Genomic DNA, 16,979 nt, shown 5'->3' with positions numbered 1-16,979 from the left:
GGGCTGCGGCCCAGCTGAGGCAGCGCGACCTCTGCGGGGTGAGAACTGACTGGACGTCGGGGCAGCGGGGGGCGGGCGCTGGCGGCTGTGCCCCGGGGCGGGGGGCGCGGAGGTCGAGACCTCGGGGAGGCGGTGGCGCCGGCGTCCTCCAAGGCGACCCCTGCCTTCGAGCCGAGCCGCGCGGGGCAGCGTCCGAGGGACCCGGGAGGCCGAACGCTCCCCGAACCCCGCCTCCCGGGCCGTGACAGGCGAGCCGGGCCGCGAGGCCGCGCCTTGCTCTGAGGAGAAACGGGGCGAGGCCGCGGTGCGCTGGGATTTCCGAGCCAGGATGCTCGCGAAGCCCGAGCGCGGAAAGTACCGAGGTGCCCAGCCGTGGCCTTTTCTGTTTTCTGTATTATTATTTTTTAAGTGTTGTTCATTGCTAAGCCCAAACAAAGACACACCTTGAACACCTCCCGAGACTGAACTTTCCTGGACCACATGGTTGCCATAGGTACAGATGCTCTCCTCCCCCGCCGCCCCCCCTCTTTCGGCATGTTATTTTTATGAGACTGTTTTTGGTTTGTTTGTATTTAGTGCATCCGCTTTGTTATCAGGAGGATAGGCGCGCTGATTCCTGTAGAAAAACGTTCTCGGCTAAGCTCGAGTTTGAATTTTTCAGGAACTGCCAATTCGTCTCTGAACTACCCAGCTAATTTAACTTTCAGTTACTAGACGAGGGCCTGGGCAGTCTGGGCAGTACTGATCTCTGGACTCCTCGTGGCCCCAGATTGGCATCTTGAGTGTTTCATTCTTGTAGGTGAGATAGATTGAGTTGTGAACCTTTTATTTTATTTATTTGAAATTTTTCTTTTATTACAACGAGGATGTCGTCTTGGGAGAATTGTTCGACTTTTAGAAAGAGCTGTTTTTAAAGGCATTTCTTACCCCCCAGTAGTAAAATATTAATGAGACCTATTGACTTTGGCAGTTCTTTGGAAGCATCGTTTCTTTTTCACCTGGTTTTAAAGAGATTTAGTGGTGACAGCTCTTCAGCCTTACAATACTCTTTCTTTGTAAACGTCATTAAATGTGTCTTGCTATCTGTAATCAATATATAATAAGGATTCACACATTTTCTAAAGTCAGCCAAGTTCTTAGACCTTTTTTAATTTTCTCTACTCGTTCCTTGTTTCTTACTTGGTTGTTTTTTTTAGCGTTCCCAACAGCATTGACTTTAAATAGTCTGGATAAAAATACACGCTTTCTCTTGAAACATTTTCTTAAAACCTAGATCAATATTATATTAATGTGCCATGGTAAGAAGCTGCTAGAAGTCATCCAAAGAGCCGGACGCCCCTCCTGTTTTAAACCACTATTCTCCTTTTCCAAACCCCAGACCTTCTTTCATTTTGTTTATTTGTTCATTATCTTGATCCATCTTCACTGACTAGTAGAAGAGGGGGACTTTGATTCAATGTTGAAAAGTCCTTCCTTCCATGACTTTCTGTGTCATGTGTTGATTGAATTCAAAGTTCTTCCCAATTGTGGGACTTGCCTGCATTTTCAGTTTCATCTTCTACCAGGATACTCTTCCCATAAGGATACTTGGGAGTTTTTTTGTAGATGATCTGTTCTTTTATGGCTTTACTTAGCCTTTTCCCTTTCCTTAGAAATTTCTTTTTCTCTATCTTTACCTGGTTGACAACTCTGCCTCCAAGACCTAACTGAAATATCACTTTATGATTGCTCTAGACACTTCATCCTCATTGTCTTGACTAGTAAGAGAATTGCCCTATACTACATCCAATTGTATATTGTTCATTCCCCAGTTAGCATTTGTCAGTTGATAGTGTGTGCTCCACCAGATTTTGGGACTTTTTAAAAGAAGTTCTTTATTTGCATTGTTAGCACAAATTGTTGTGTGGCATAGGTGCTCAAAATTAATTTATTGAATGATTTACTTCTTTTAGGAGTGAGAATATTTTTTTTTGGTGGGGGAGAGGAATTTTGTAATAGCTCCTTAAAATAAACTAGGCATATTGTGTTTTCAATGAAACTTTACAGTTTCTACTTGACAACTGATACATAACAGATACACTCAGTGATATTAGTTGTAATTTTTACAGTTGGTCAGCATTTTCTTTAATTGTATTCTGGTCATTTCCTGTCCTATACTCTAGTTTCCCTGCCAGGTCTCATTGGTTTTTTAATGGGGCATTATACTCACAGGCACAGCATTATCCTGTGAGTACAAGCTTTTCTCAGAGATATAGTGAGTTTGGGTCGAGACCACTGTAATAAAGCAAGTCGTATGAATTTCGTTTCCCTATTTGTGTAAAAAGTTACATAAACACACTGTACTGTAGTTTATGATGTGTGTAATAGTATTATGAAAAAGCTTAAATATGAGAATTATGAAAATGTGACAGACATGCAGTGAATGCATGCTATTGGAAAAATAGCACTGGCAGATATGCTCAACCCAAGGGTGTTATTCACCTTCATTTAGTAAGAAATGCAGTATCTGTGAAATACAGTATAATAAAAGGCAATAAAATTAGTTTTTTTGGTGTGCCAATTTATTAATTTCTCAGAAAGATAACATCTAGATAGTTTTGGTTTAAGAATTAACGAGAACAGCAGGATGCTACTATCAGCAAGTCCTTTAGTCTCAATTGGTTCAGTCAGTCTGGAATTTCAAAGAACTTGAGAATTGTCAAATTTTCGGTGAATTGTTGTGTGTTTTTCTTTTATTCTACCAGGGCCCAGCTATTGTGGCTCTGATCAGAATGGTAAGTAGTGGTAGCTGGCCACCATTTGGTTCTGCTCTCAGGGTAGAGGAGCCTGTGGCTTCTGTAGGCTTGTAAGCCGTAGACTAGATTCATCTCTGAGACTTGGCTTTTTTTTTTTTCTATTTTGTTCCAGACAAGAAGAGACCAATAGTTGTATTTTAGATGGCTACTTTCCAGATGCTACTCATCTCAGTAGAATGCTGAACATGAACTTTGTGAACTCTAAGAATGATTTCATTCTTGAATATGGTGTTAAGGTCAGCTAATTCTTTGATCAGCCTCTTTTCATTATCTGAAAACTTATAAAAGATGAATTACAAGGTTCTTTTGAGTTTCCAAGACTGAATGAAAACTGTTGCTGGTTAGAAATGAAACCTGTTAGGGAGAAAAACCCAACCATTTTTCAGTGATGAGAATAAAAGGGATGACCAGTAATAGCTGCTTCACTGATCCTAAACTTTACCTTGCGGAGTGATTTTCCCCAGTAATGCAAAGAGAGTTATAGGGCTGGGATTACAGTCCATCACCATCTATGTATTTCAGTTTTGCTCCCCAGTATCTTAATTATAACTCTTAATGATGAATTTGTAATCTGCGACAGTATTTATAGGTTTCACAATGTGGACTTGAATTAACAGATTATTTGGTTCGATTTCAAAATTTTTATCATTCAAAAACCAAAGCTAGAAAGTAACATGTTTAAGGTTTCTTAGGGGCAACTGTTCCGTTCCTCCCGGCCTTATATTTATTCACTTTTGCACGCTGTGGGGGAAAATGAGAACTTTGCCAATTTTCAAGAGGCGGAACAAATTTACTTAAATTTTCTTGCTCCATAAATCCTTAGCTGCTACTTTTAGGGGTGGCGTAGTGGATTTCACATTGGGTTACTAACTTCAAGGCCAGCAGTGTGAAACCACCAGCATCTCCAAGAGAGAAAGATAAGTATAATTCAGTGCCATTAATAATACTCTTCATATTGCACAACCATCATTGATATCCTTTTCCAAATTCCTAGATTCTTTTTAACCTCAGTGCTTGGGGACCTCTATTTAAATACCCCCTTTTAAGTGGCTTATGCTCACCATATGGAGAGCCCATATACAATTGAATATATTTTCTTGCTAAAAACAAGGTTCCAATGTAATAAGGTTACAGCTGGCTAATAGTATGTCTAAAATTACATGTATGACTATCCTGTACTGGAGGGTATCCCCTTTGATTGCTTCTATGCCATATTTTTTGGGGGATGGGGGAAGAAAATAACTAATTTCAAGTCTTTGAAAGTCATTTTAGAAATGTGCACTTAGTGTAGCGGGCCATGTAACCTCCAAAAAGCTTTTTATTGTCCAAATGACATAATAATCAAAGAAATAAACAAGTAAAAGTAAACAAACATTTCATATATATATAAATGGTTTTATAACATTTACTACATTATAAATCTAATCAAAGTATATATACGATGAAAAAAAATGGTTCTAGTGGTTATACTTGACTTTACAACAACCACATGGGGCATGCTTTCTTAAAATCCTTATTTAGCAGGTAAGAAAATGTACCGAAGAAAGGTGACTCCGCTAGTAAAGAGTGGAAGTGGAACTTAACCCAGACAGCCTGCCTGCTTTTCATTGTCCTCTGTTCTATGTCTTAGTTTAGCAGAGGCTTCATTTGTAAATTTTTTTTTTCAAAGGAACTGTTTCAAAAGTGCCCACTCCTCACCTTTTGACATGGTTAGGTTCTAAAGACCAGGCCATTATATGAAAATGCAAAAATGAAGGATGACCATTTCTAAAACTATCAAATTAAATTATTATGCCAAATTATATCATTACATAACAGCCAAACAATTTGGAATCATGACCCAGCTAGTTGACACATAACCTAGAGTATCACAACTAGAGTTACTTTTACCATGTTATTCGTTATTGCTGGACAAAGTCATTACTGCACAAAATAATTGAATAGCAGATTTTTTACTAAGGCTGCAAATAATGTAAAATGCTGGAGGATGTAATAGTAGGTAAGTGAGGAATTGTTGCTGCTATTAAGTCAGTTCTGACTCATAGTGATCATATTTTCAGCTGTGTGAAATACTGTCCAGTCCTTGAAAATTTGTTGTAGCCATTGTCGTCAATCCATCTGGTTAAATTTCTTCCTGTTTTTCAATGCCCCTATACTTTTCTAAGCATGGTGTCATTCAGGGACTGGTCCCTCCTGTTAACATGTCTAAAGCACTTGAGAAAATGTCTCCCATCCTTATTATAAAGAGCATTCTGCCTGTACGTCCTCCAAGATATAGATGCTTGTTCTGGTAGTTTTTTGTATCTTTGAAGCATCTCATTTGGTATTTGTTAATTTCTGGTGCCTTGATTTTTACCCATGATTTCAGTGCAGCTTGGACTTACTCCTGCAGTACTATCAATTCTTGCTCATTTGCTACCTCCTGAAATGGCTGGATGTACACCAGTTCTTATTTGATATACTGACTTTGTATTTCTCTCATCTTCTTTTGATGCTTCCTGCATTAAAAATATTTTGAGGAGCATGTATACTGAATTACTTTATTTGTTGTGCTAGGGAGTTGGACGTTGTTTCTCAGGCACTGGTAAGATATTAGGTGTTTCAAAGCCAGGGAAGGCTGGTATGTTACATGTTTTAGGGAGATGAATTGTGGCAGTGTGGGAAATAAACTTGTTTATGATATCAAGGGTTTGAAATACTTATAGAAAATACAAAGACTGGGATGGTAAGGTGGTGTGTTAGCCCGGGTAGACTGGAAAACAAATTCATAGAAACTCATATGTGTATGCGTTAGTTTATTGTGCCAACCGGGTCGATAAACACGTGGGATTAATTGAAGGGTGGAGAGATAAATGGCTCCGTGAGCCTCACCTTTCTAGTTCTCCCGTCTCTTGCTTTGTGATGGTCCCACCAGGGTGCAGCTGCCTTAGCAGTTCCCTGCTTCAGCTTGCAAGGCTCACTTCCTGCAAGACATCCCAAGGAGAAGCCACATGGACCTACCCCGATGCATCCCTGGGTGCTGGAGCACCCGTGTGGAGACCCCTGCCAGTATACATTCACTGACTCGGCTTTCCTCCTGCAGTCGGCATCGTTATGTCTGTTTTGTGAGATGGAGGAGGACTTTGTGGATTGGTGTTGGACATATGGGTTAATGTTGGACTTGTGGGCTTGAGCAGCCCTGGGTTAGGATGTTTTCTTGATGCACACTTAACCTATATATAAAACTCTCTCTTATACATGAGTTTCTGTGGATTTGTTTCTCTAAAGTACCCAGACTAATACAGTGTATAAGAGAGAGTTTTATATAAAGGGTAATTAATTGTACATTAAGAAAGCATCTCAACCTGGTCCAGTCCAAGTCTCTAAGTCCGATATTAGCCCTTATGTCCAATATGAATCTATGAAGTCTTCTTCAGACTCACGAAACATGCAATGATGCTGAATGCAGGACGATCACAAGCCAGTGGGTAGAAAACCTTTGGATCTAGTGATGGTGTAAGCATCTCAGCGCTGGCAGGAGTCTCTACATGGCTTCTCTAGTTCCCAGGGCAGCATCAGGGTAGCTTCTCCTCAGGGATGCCTGGCAGTAAGTGAAGAGTCTCTCCCTCCTCCAAGGAAGAAAAACCAGATTCGCCAGAATTCTCAGGAGAAAGCCATGCCCATACAGAGGCCTCATTGGCTATGATCTGATTGACAGACTAGACTCCACCCCTTCACTCTTAATCCTCAGATTGACAAACGATTATATAACTGCCACAAGTGGAGTGGAGATAGGGGATATTATGGAAAGTTACAGAACTGATGAGTTAGAAGGTTGAGTGTAGAAGTGGAGAGCAGAGCACATCTTCAGTAGATGGTAGTGACAAGTGAATATGTATTTACAGTGCTTTGTTATATATACTTCCATAGCATTGATTCTGATGTACCCAGTCTAGTTACATATCTACTTCCCCTGCTGGTTTGTGACTTTTCAAGGACAGGAACTAAGTAGAAGACATGCATAAGTGGATGCAAGAAGAGGACAAGTGACTAAGCAGGTATGAGGAAGAGCAAAAACGCAGAGTGGGTAAAGGAGAAGGAGCCCGAGAATGTGACAGCTGGCAGGGATGAGGAGGAACTTCATCAGTGGGGAAGCCAGAAGTTGAGATTTGTTTCACTAAGAGGGGGAACGATCTCAGGGAGAATGGAGGGATTCCAAGGAAAGAGGAGGGATATCAAGGAGAGGGGTATATTAGCACAGTGTGTATGTATGTAGAATGCCACTTCTGACTACAAATAGTTGTTGATAGTTTGTGCTAATGTGATGTGCACATGGTCAGTTTGTATTGAGCAAAATTGTCTTTTCTTTGCTAATGACTTCATTTTCCCTACTTATCCTTCTCAGAGTATCCTGTGCTTTCCTGCCACTTGGCTTCTAACCTTTGCCACATGTGCTGATGATGAGGGCATGACTCAGCCTATCAGAACACTCCTTTTTAAAAAAAAATCATTTTATTGGCAGCTCATACAACTCCTATCACAGTCCACACATCCATCTATTGTGTCAAGCACATATAGCTGGGCTCCATCAACTTTCTTCACCACATTTGCTTATAGACCCACTGTGTCTTCAGCAATCCTGTTAGGAAGGTGAGCATCATGGAAAGCCAGTTTAATAGAACAAACTGTTCTTGCATTGAAGAAGAACTTGAGTGGAGGCCCACTCCTTTTTAAAGTGAATTGATTATATAATTATAGTATATTTGGTGTAGTTTTTAGCTTTTGTTGAGTTAATTGGTTTTGAATGCCCCAGAGTTACACTTGTATGTAAAGCTTTGATTGGTTGTTTTGAGATGTAGAGTTATTGGGAAGCCCTACCCAGCCCAAATCTGCTGGGCAGTCCTTACTAATGTAAAGTTCTACCCTAAACTAGAGTAGAACTGCTCAGAGTTTCTAAGGCTGTAAGTGTTCAGGGCAGCAGAATTTCTCCTATGGGGCGACTTGTGGGACTCAGACTTTGAACTGAGCACTGCTCTGTTAGCAGTCAAGTGTTTGACCCTTGTGCCAAAAGACTGGGGCTCCTTGGAAAGCCAACTGATTGAAAGCTGAATCCATGAAATTTGGAGTCTTTCACCTGTTTCTTTTTCCATGTTGTACAATTAGGCTGGATGTATAGTTGATCATCTTTGTGTGTTGTTGATCCCCGATGGTGTACCTCTCTTTAATAATTCAATAAATAAATCCTAGTCCTGTTTCTAAAAATGCCCTAGGGCCATCATTGTAAATAATTAGAATCTCTGTTTTCTTTGTGCAATTGTATAGTTAAACCAAGTGTAGAAGTTCTTTTTTAATTCCTTTGATCGGATTCTAACTTACTTCCTTTTCCTCTGTCTGTCTTCTAAAACTAATGTTGGAAAAGGTATTGTTAATTTCTTCTCCTCCCATTTACCTTAGAGCATCTTTACTTTCCAATTTCTGCTTTCTCTTTACCACTTTTTATCTGTAATCTTTTTTTCAAACCTGGTCAGCACAGTGGGAGGGAGGAAAAGAGAAAAAGGTGTTTGGGTGTTTACTGTTCCCTTTTTGTTTTTCCTGCCCCAGTCACTGCTGAGAGCATTTCTCTGTGCCATGATCTTTATTCCGTATCTGCACTTCTCTTCAATTCTCTTTGTGGAAAGAAGAGATACAAGATACATTTAAAAATCCTTAACCCAGGAACATTGAATATCTTTGGTGAGTTTCTGAATTGGTATGGTCTTGAAAAGCCCAGGTGACATCTTGTGCCTTAGCAGATTTCTCTTCCCTGGCAGTGTGCTTCTCTTTACAATGCAGTAAATATTTAAATAAGTCCCAGCTCTGTTTCTTTGAATTATTCTCTTTGTCTCATCCCACCCTGACACCAACATATTGACATCTTTGATGTTGATATCTGAGCCCCTGAATATACAAGGGATAAAGGAGAGCAAGGAGACACTAGAAGGTACTTTGAATTGTTGCTGTCATTATGTTAATGATATTTGGTTTGCAGCCTGAGTGCTTTGGGGACATTTGAGAGCCTTCTCTGAGCATTATGTTTTGGCACTTAGTGTTAGGTTTAGAATTACAAACTGTACAGTAGACCATAGCATAGAAAAACAGGAAATACTCATAACAGCTATTTAAGTGCCCAGAGTGGGCCTGGTGATATTTTGATTAGAGTTCGTACACCAGCATTACAGGGAACATTTCTGGTAGTATTTTTTTCACCCGGTGAAGAGGCCATCTCCACTCCCCCTTCCTCACTTTATTTTTAAAACTTTTATCAAGTTTATTAATAGCATTTCATCTCAAATAAACTCTTATTTATTATTGGTACCAACTAAAATTATAGATGTGGCCCTTATTATGGCTGCTGTTGAAGTCCACATGTTTCTTGGCCCTGAGCTGTTCGTTCTACACGATAAATACCTGCAGTCGTTATCCTGAGTCTTGATTTTCGCTGCTCATGCATTTATCCAGTCAAAGGTACTCTTTAAACACAAATTTCCTGCCTTAAAAGAGCTTCCTTTCCAGTGACAATATACAGAAAATAAACACACAGGTGTTTATGTACAACTATACATATACAAGTATATTTATACATGTACATATGCACAAGTATGCATATTTGTACAAGTCATATGTTTGCTGTCTTTAGGGAAAAGCCATAATAAAGGGGAAAGAGCATGGTTATGTGAGGGATATATTGACGCTTTTGAATGAGGTGCCTATGAAAGGCCTCAGTGATGATTGATATTTGAGCAGATGCCTGAAAGAAGTACTAATGTGATATTTGCGATATTAGGGGAGAGTTCATTTAAAGAAAATGGAGCAGTGAATGTAAAGGTCCTGTGGATAAAGTCTGTTGGTTCTGTTTAAGGAGTAAGTAGGTAGCTTGGTGGAGGCATAGAGGTTACAGAGAGGTTGAATGGAGGTTGGCATATGATCATCTGAAAGGGGCCTCAAAAAGCTAGTGGGAAAATGTCATTACCTTTTAATTCTATTTTTCTATGATCTGTTTGAAGCTTCATGTAACGTTGTAGCAAATTCTACGACGTTGGCTTTTATTCTGAAGGTGGAATACTATTAAAGCTTCATTTATTTTTAAAAAATGATGGCAATGGCTACTTTTCTGAAATATAATTTTGTTGTTGAGAATTACTTATGCTTAAGCCAACAGTTTCTACATGTAGCATATAGTGGCATTGATTACATTCCTCAAGGTGTGCAACCATTCTCACCCGGCTTTTCTCGTTGGGTCCTCCCTGTGAACATAAACTCAAAGCTCCCTAATGTTCCTGTCTAATCTTTTGAATTGCTGTTGTCATTTCCATCCTATACAGATAGTTGTGAAATGAGCACAATGTTGAAGGCAGGCATTTTTTACTAGTTAAGCTAAATTGTTGCTTGTTTTAAGAAGATTGCATGGGGTATTTTTGGTTTAAGGATTAAAGATGAACTCAAGGTAGTAGTTCAGGTCTCATCCAACCTTCATGGCTCTAGAAAATTTGTACTCATGAGAATTTGAAATTGTCTTCTGTATTCCCCCCCTTTGATCAAGATTTTTTTTTTTAACATTTTATTAGGGGCTCATACAACTGTTATCCCAATCCATACACACATCAGTTGTGTAAAGCGCATTTGTACATCGTTTCTCAAAATATTTTCTCTCCATTTAAACCCCCGACATTAGGTCCTCATTTTTCCCCTCCCTCCCTGCTCCCCCCTCCCGCATGAGCCCTTGATAGTTTATAATTTGGTATTTTGTCATATCTTGATCAAGATTTTTCAATGGAGTTTTTGATCAAAATGATCAGGAATGGTAGCATGCACTTTCTAGTTCTTCTAATCTCAGCAAAGAACGTAGTTATTCATGGAGAAAATTAGTCATATTTTCTCCACATATTTTTTACTTTCCTTACTCTGTCCAGGTGAAAAGATACCAGTTATTGGATGCCTGCTTGCAAACGTTTAATACCCCATGCATTACTTAGAACAGAGGCATGAAACATGTTATGTCAACTGAGATGTCTCAAGAAACCCTGAGCCTAATCCTCCAAATCTCATGAGATTTTTAGATGTATATAAGCAGTCACCGTAGCTATTCTTGTCATCTAGCACACAACCTTTAGGCAATGGGGAGCTTTTATTATTTAAAATAATATGAGGGGACTTCAAAAAAATTCGTGGAAAAATAGATTTAAAAGATAATGGAAATTTTTCCCATGAGCTTTTTGAAGCCCCTCCAAACAACAAATTGTCAATTAATTTTAGAATAGCAGCATAGTCATCTTCTGAACACAATTTAAGGAAGAGAAAAGCCTGCTGACCATCTGGAGACTCCATCCTTTAAGACCTTTTAGCCAATAGGGTATGCAGACAATTTATGAAGATTTTGCCCTACCACCACGTGTGGCCCTCAATTCATCTAGTACTGAAGTTGGTTGAAGTCTGCAGCATTGCATTGTAGAATTGGACTTATTTTCAGTAGATTTTTTCAGCATCCATATAGGGAATAAAGAGAGTGCAGTGATGACGGCAAAAAGATTACTTTGTGTTGTAGCAGTGATTTGGGTGAGTGTTAGCAGTGAAGAGGGTGAGAAGACCTTTTACTCTGTGTATTTTGAAGGTAGGATCAACAGAATTTTAAAGGATAGGTTACATGTGGGCTGTGGTTTGGGGCCTGAACTGGAAGAAGTGAAGTTGCTGTTTGCTGAGATAGGAATGTCTGCAAGAGAAGCAGTTTTAGGGAAGAAGATAATGGGTTCAATTTTGCCATGTTAGAATTGAGATACTTGTTTGAAAACTAAGTGGAGATGTTGTATAGATAGCTGAGTATTCATTTGTGTGTAGGTCGGAGCAGAGGTTTGAGATGAGATAGATAAACACTTTAGAATCACTGGTATAGAGATAGTGTTGGATGCCATGAAGTGGACACAACCTAGTGAGGGAGTGTGGCTGAAGAAGTGCAAAAACCGCTCTGGGGTCCTTTTCAGTCTGCCTAGGTAAGAAAAAGAAAGAACAACAGAAAGAGAGAAAGAAAAAGCACTCCAAAGAAAAGGAGCGAGTGCCTTCCTTAAAGCCAAATGTGATATATCTTTGAGAATGAGGGGGTGATCTATTGTGTCAAATGAGGTCATATTAAGGACTAGAAGGAGACTTTGATGTAGCACACTAAGCTCTTTAGTGACTTTTAACTATTTGTTTCTGGAAAGCATGGTAGAAGTGAAAACTTGATTGTAATGGGTTTAATGAGAGAATTGAATGAGAGTAATTGGGCACCACAGGGATAGACAGTTCTTTAAAGGAGTTTGCTGTAAAGCAGGGGTGTCAAACTCAATTAAAACGTGGGCCATTTGGTGCAACAGGCAAGATTCACACGGGCCACATCACATTTACAAATTTTGTTAAGTTTATATTTTGAAGTGAGGATTCAGGAATATGGATAGGATAATTAAAACACTATATAATTGCTTTTATTTAAACATTTATTTAATGTATTCATAAAACTAAAATTTTTTTTTACCTGAAACTTGCCAGTGCTTTCCTCCTACTAGTTTTCACTTCCTCTTATTTTGTGACCGGAAAATGTAACAAAGTAACTAATAAAAACACAAAATGTTGGACAGCTCATCAACATGATGCACAATCATAATGGCTTCCCTCTAAAAATGTTAACTGGCGCTGCTGCTAGGTGAGATTCATAACAGCACAACCCAGAGTGCTCTTTTTAACCCTTTCGGGATCTGTTTACATTACGTGACACTGAGAGTGGCAGACATATCACTTCCAAATGTCGCCGGAACAGAATCAGCGCATTTATACACATGCACAGGCCCCCAGGAAAGACACTGGGCCATGTGTATACTCGTCTTCAGTAGTTAAAGGGTTAATGAAGGAATTGTGTGTACAGTATTGCCTTGATCCTCCCCTAATCACTAGTTTCTTCATAATAGTTTTTTCTACTTTCATTTTATTTCAGAGCATCGCGGGCCACAAAAGATTACCTTAGGGGCCACATGTGGCCCGTTTGACACCCCTGCTGTAAAGTAAAACTGACAAACAGAATGATAGTTGAAGGAGACTACATTGAAGGGGTTTTATTTTTTAAAGACTGATACTTTTCTAGCATATTTGTATAGCTGATAGCATGATCCCCACTCGGGACAATTACTGGAGCCATGCTCTCTGAAAAGTAAACAATATGATTTTTTTCTGAAATTATGTAGACAAGATCCCATTATTAAGATTGTGTTTGCTTCCTTATGCATTCCGATATTTCTTTTAAATGGTGGCAGTGATTGAAGGACACTCCCACCCATTATTTTTTAGTACATAGTAAATTTTTGTCAGTTCCAGTCTGTAGGTTTATATGTAAGCATATTATTGGGAAATGGGTTAGATGGCTTCATACTGGCTATTTATTTTTCCTTTGGCTTTTCTCCATGGATCATTCTCAGAAGTTTTACACAGTGCTTGGCTTATGCTTAGTTTCAAATGTTGATCTGGCACACTCTGTCTGAAATGCTAGCTTCATTAAAAATAATTTTAAAAAAATTTTAATCTCCAATTTTTAACTGACATTTAAATGAAGTACATTTAAAGTGAAAATTTGATGGGTACTCTTTTTCTCTGAATTACTCTCTTCCTTTTATTTGATGCCTTACCACTTTTTGACTGTAATTGCTCTTGAGTATTGAGTTGCTATCTGGAGAGTTCAGGACCTTAGGTTGAAAGCACTTATTACAGTTACAGCACTTTATATGTCTCTCTTTGTGGTTCATTTTTGTTTGACTAAGAAGTAGTCAGTATTTAGTGCTGCAGCATTATTATAATAACTTCTTCATCTTCATTGATTTACACATGAGTTTTTCCTCTAGCTGTGATGTTGGCCAGCGGTTCTCAACCTGTGGGTCGCCACTCCTTTAGGGGTCGAACGACCCTGTCACAGGTCACCCGATTCATAACAGTAGCAAAATGACAGTTATGAAGTATGGGTGGTGGTTCACTACAACATGAGGAACTGCTGTATAAAGGGTCATGGCATTAGGAAGGTTGAGAACCACTGATCTAGGCTGACAACTTTTCCTTTTCAGAAATACGTATATGATCAGTTTGAGTGTAGTTTGAAAGTCGCCTGTGGTTCCTTATTGTCTGCAGAATATTTTTCTGCTCCTTGCACACTTCCTTTTGGTACATGCTCTCTGTTTTAGGAAGCTTGGAGTGCTCCATAGAGGCTTCTGATGCACATGTGATGTTTTCTACTGTAAGATAACGCTCAGATCTTTGTCAGTTACATAGGCTTCTCTTGGGCTGTGGCTTCCATCTTTTGTCATGGTTCTGTAAAGATAAGGAACATAGATGTGTCATAGGCCTCTGCACATGTTATGGTTATTATTTTAATTTTCTAGCATACCGTTGAGCTTCTTATGTATCTCATTAAATCAGTTCATCTTTTTAAAGACCCTGTCTTTGTCTCATAGGGTCCCTATGAGTCAGAATTGACTTGATGGTAGTGAGGGTTTTTTGTTTTGGTATTGATATCTTGAGCTTTAAGGCATATTTTTTACCTTGCTTACTCTATTAATAATTCCATGTCCTATAATTTTTTCCACTTAGTTTTTTGTAGTATTTATTGCTGTTTATTTGCTTTGGTGGCAGGTTTCTGTTGCCCCAACACAAACTTAGAGTCAATTTAATGGATCACCCCCCTTTGATGATTTGACTGAAAGTTTACCGAAGAAAGTGGTTTTCATTCAATATTTTGTGCACATTTTGTTTTGTGACGTTGATTGCATTCCCCACAGTAGAACAGCATTTTTCCCATTTTGTCCTCTTTTTGCATTTCCATTTGCCCTCTTTTCTGTCCCTTTTCACCTTCTGAAACTTTTACTTTGGTAAATGCTGTTCTTTGTTCTATGTTTGTTCTAAGGAATGCATGCCTCCAGTGGTGTTATTGTCTACCTTGTATGCCTGTCTGGCTGAAAGTTGAGCTGTGGGGATGAGTTTAGTTCCAGGCTTAAAGGGTGACTTAAGCACATAGTCTTGAGGATTCTACCAGTTTCCATGAGACTAACAAGCCTAGTGTTTAATATGATTTTGAATTTTATGGTATTTTTTTCTCCCACTCTATCTCCGACCCTCTGTTGTGATCTCTTTCAGAAGAGTCATCAGGGGTAGCTGAGTACCATCTAATTCTCCTGGTCTCAGGGCCCTAAATGCTGAGATTTTTCTGGCTCATTGTTCTTTAGACTAATTGTTTCCATGCATCTTTGATTTTACAGTAGACTCCCAGACCTTGATGCTAATCCATTCTAGAAGGAGCATCTAGATGTGATGCAGTTGAGTTTCTGAATCAATTTTTCCCATAAGAAATAACTGAAAACGTATTAAACCGTTCCTGACCACCAAGTTTTTACCCTAACCTGGCCTTTTTATACAAAACATTAAGCAAAAATTTCAAAGTAAATAAGTTCAGAGTTAAATAATATAATTTAAGTAAGAAACACAACATTTAAAAAGTTTTTTAACAACTATAGTATGACCCATACCTTCAGATTGATGAGGATCTGGATCTGTGGCCACAGATGTGGTGGAGAGAGGAGGGATAGGGAGAGAGAGAGTCATTGTTTGGAAGGGGAATCCCCTTTCATAAAATCAATTGGGAGCTGCTTTTCAGGAGTTTTTTCCCTTCTATGTCTTTTTTCACTAGGACCTGGTTGGCTTTCTCTAAAAAAAAAAATCTGTCTAGCTTGGTCTGCTGTTGGTGTTTCCTTTACTGTTTTCTAAAATGGTTTACTAAATTATCAACAATATCGATAACGCCGTTAACCAGTTCCTTATTATGATGATTCTTTTCAAAAAACTCTTTCTTACGACCCATGTTTTTTTATCTAAAAACAGTACCAAAAGGCACAAAAACTAAGAAAATTATGGCAAAATGCTTGGAACACAGCTGCAAAGGTTTAAACCATGCGTACCAACAACACCAACTAACACCAAGTGACCAAAACATGAACTGCTTTTGTTTACAATAATCACGTGTGTCAGGTAGGATTCTGATGTTTGTTCGAGCTCCGAAGCAAAATTTTCTGGATATTTTGCGTCGAAATCTGTTTAGGTCAAGTTCTGATGCGGTCGAGGACCAGGGTTATACTGTATTTCTTTTTCATTTTTATTTTTTGGACAGTTGGAGAATTTTATTAGAGGAGTCTAGGAGGGAGAAGCCATGAGAATTACCGTACCTGCTTCCTTGAGCACCTGTATGTGGAAGCTTTGATAGGATTCCCATGAGGTGTGAGGGATTCTGGGAGCTTTAGTCAAATAAGTATATTTTGTTCCTACTTGGGTGCAGGGACTTCTGGAGAATGTAGTCTCAAGGATGACATGTTGTCTACAAGATGTCGGTCTATGAGACAGTGTCTTGGGAAAATAGCCTAACCTTTCCTTTAACTTTTCCTCCATACCTTATTAACTACCAGTAAACATTGCTCTCTATACATTTGCTTGTTTTTGTTTTATATAAATGAACTTACATAATATTTGTCTGTTTGTGATTGATTGTTTTCATTCAGTGTTTTGTCTTCCAGCCTTTCCCATATTTCAGCATGTATCAAGACTTAATTTCTTTTTCTGGCTGAATAATATTCCATTGCTCTATGTGCAAGGGGATTTGTGGAAAAAAGAATTCAATCAATTTTTTTGTAGCTTTCTTGTATGTATCACATTTTAAAAAGTCCATTCATCTCTTGAAGGCCGTTTAGGTTGCTTCTACCTTTTGGTTCTTGTGAATCATGCTGCGTTGAATATTGGTACATACATGCTTGCATTGTTGCTTACAAATCCATGGGTTATATTTCTAGTGTGTAACTGCTGAGTCAAATGATAATTTTATGTTTAGTTTTATAAGAAACTGTCACCAATTTCCACAATGTCTGTACCATTTTGCATTTCCATTTGGCACCAGTTTCCAAACACGTTATTTCGCCTTATCTGACTTCTTGCTTTTTTCTTCTGCTCAGTTTTCTCTTGAGCTCTCCCATCTTTAGTTTGTTACCTAGAAGGACCACTTAAATGTCTAGCAGGAAACCTGATACTTGATACACAAGTATTGTACATTATCGTTTCCAGAGCCATATATTTAACCCCATTTTCTAGCTTTGTGATGCTGCCGCCAGTCTCTCAGTT

At 38.9% G+C, this 16,979-nt stretch overlaps 1 protein-coding gene across 4 annotated transcripts in view; it reads left to right on the top strand.

Moving 5' to 3' along the window:
• CCSER2 (coiled-coil serine rich protein 2) overlaps positions 1–16,979 on the top strand; it is a 167,762-nt gene continuing 150,783 nt past the window's right edge. For all 4 annotated transcript variants that reach the window (XM_045293352.1, XM_004712985.3, XM_004712986.2 and 1 more), the window contains exon 1: positions 1–38. The gene's annotated coding sequence lies outside the window, so the exon portion shown is untranslated. The remainder of the gene's footprint in view (positions 39–16,979) is intronic.

Source organism: Echinops telfairi, unplaced genomic scaffold (genome assembly GCF_000313985.2).
Source record: "Echinops telfairi isolate 266 unplaced genomic scaffold, ASM31398v2 ScPeMD7_2010;HRSCAF=2546, whole genome shotgun sequence".
In the NCBI taxonomy this organism is placed as follows: Eukaryota; Metazoa; Chordata; class Mammalia; order Afrosoricida; family Tenrecidae; genus Echinops; species Echinops telfairi.
Note: the sequence above shows the minus strand (reverse complement) of the source record. Positions and strands in the feature narration are given on the sequence as shown.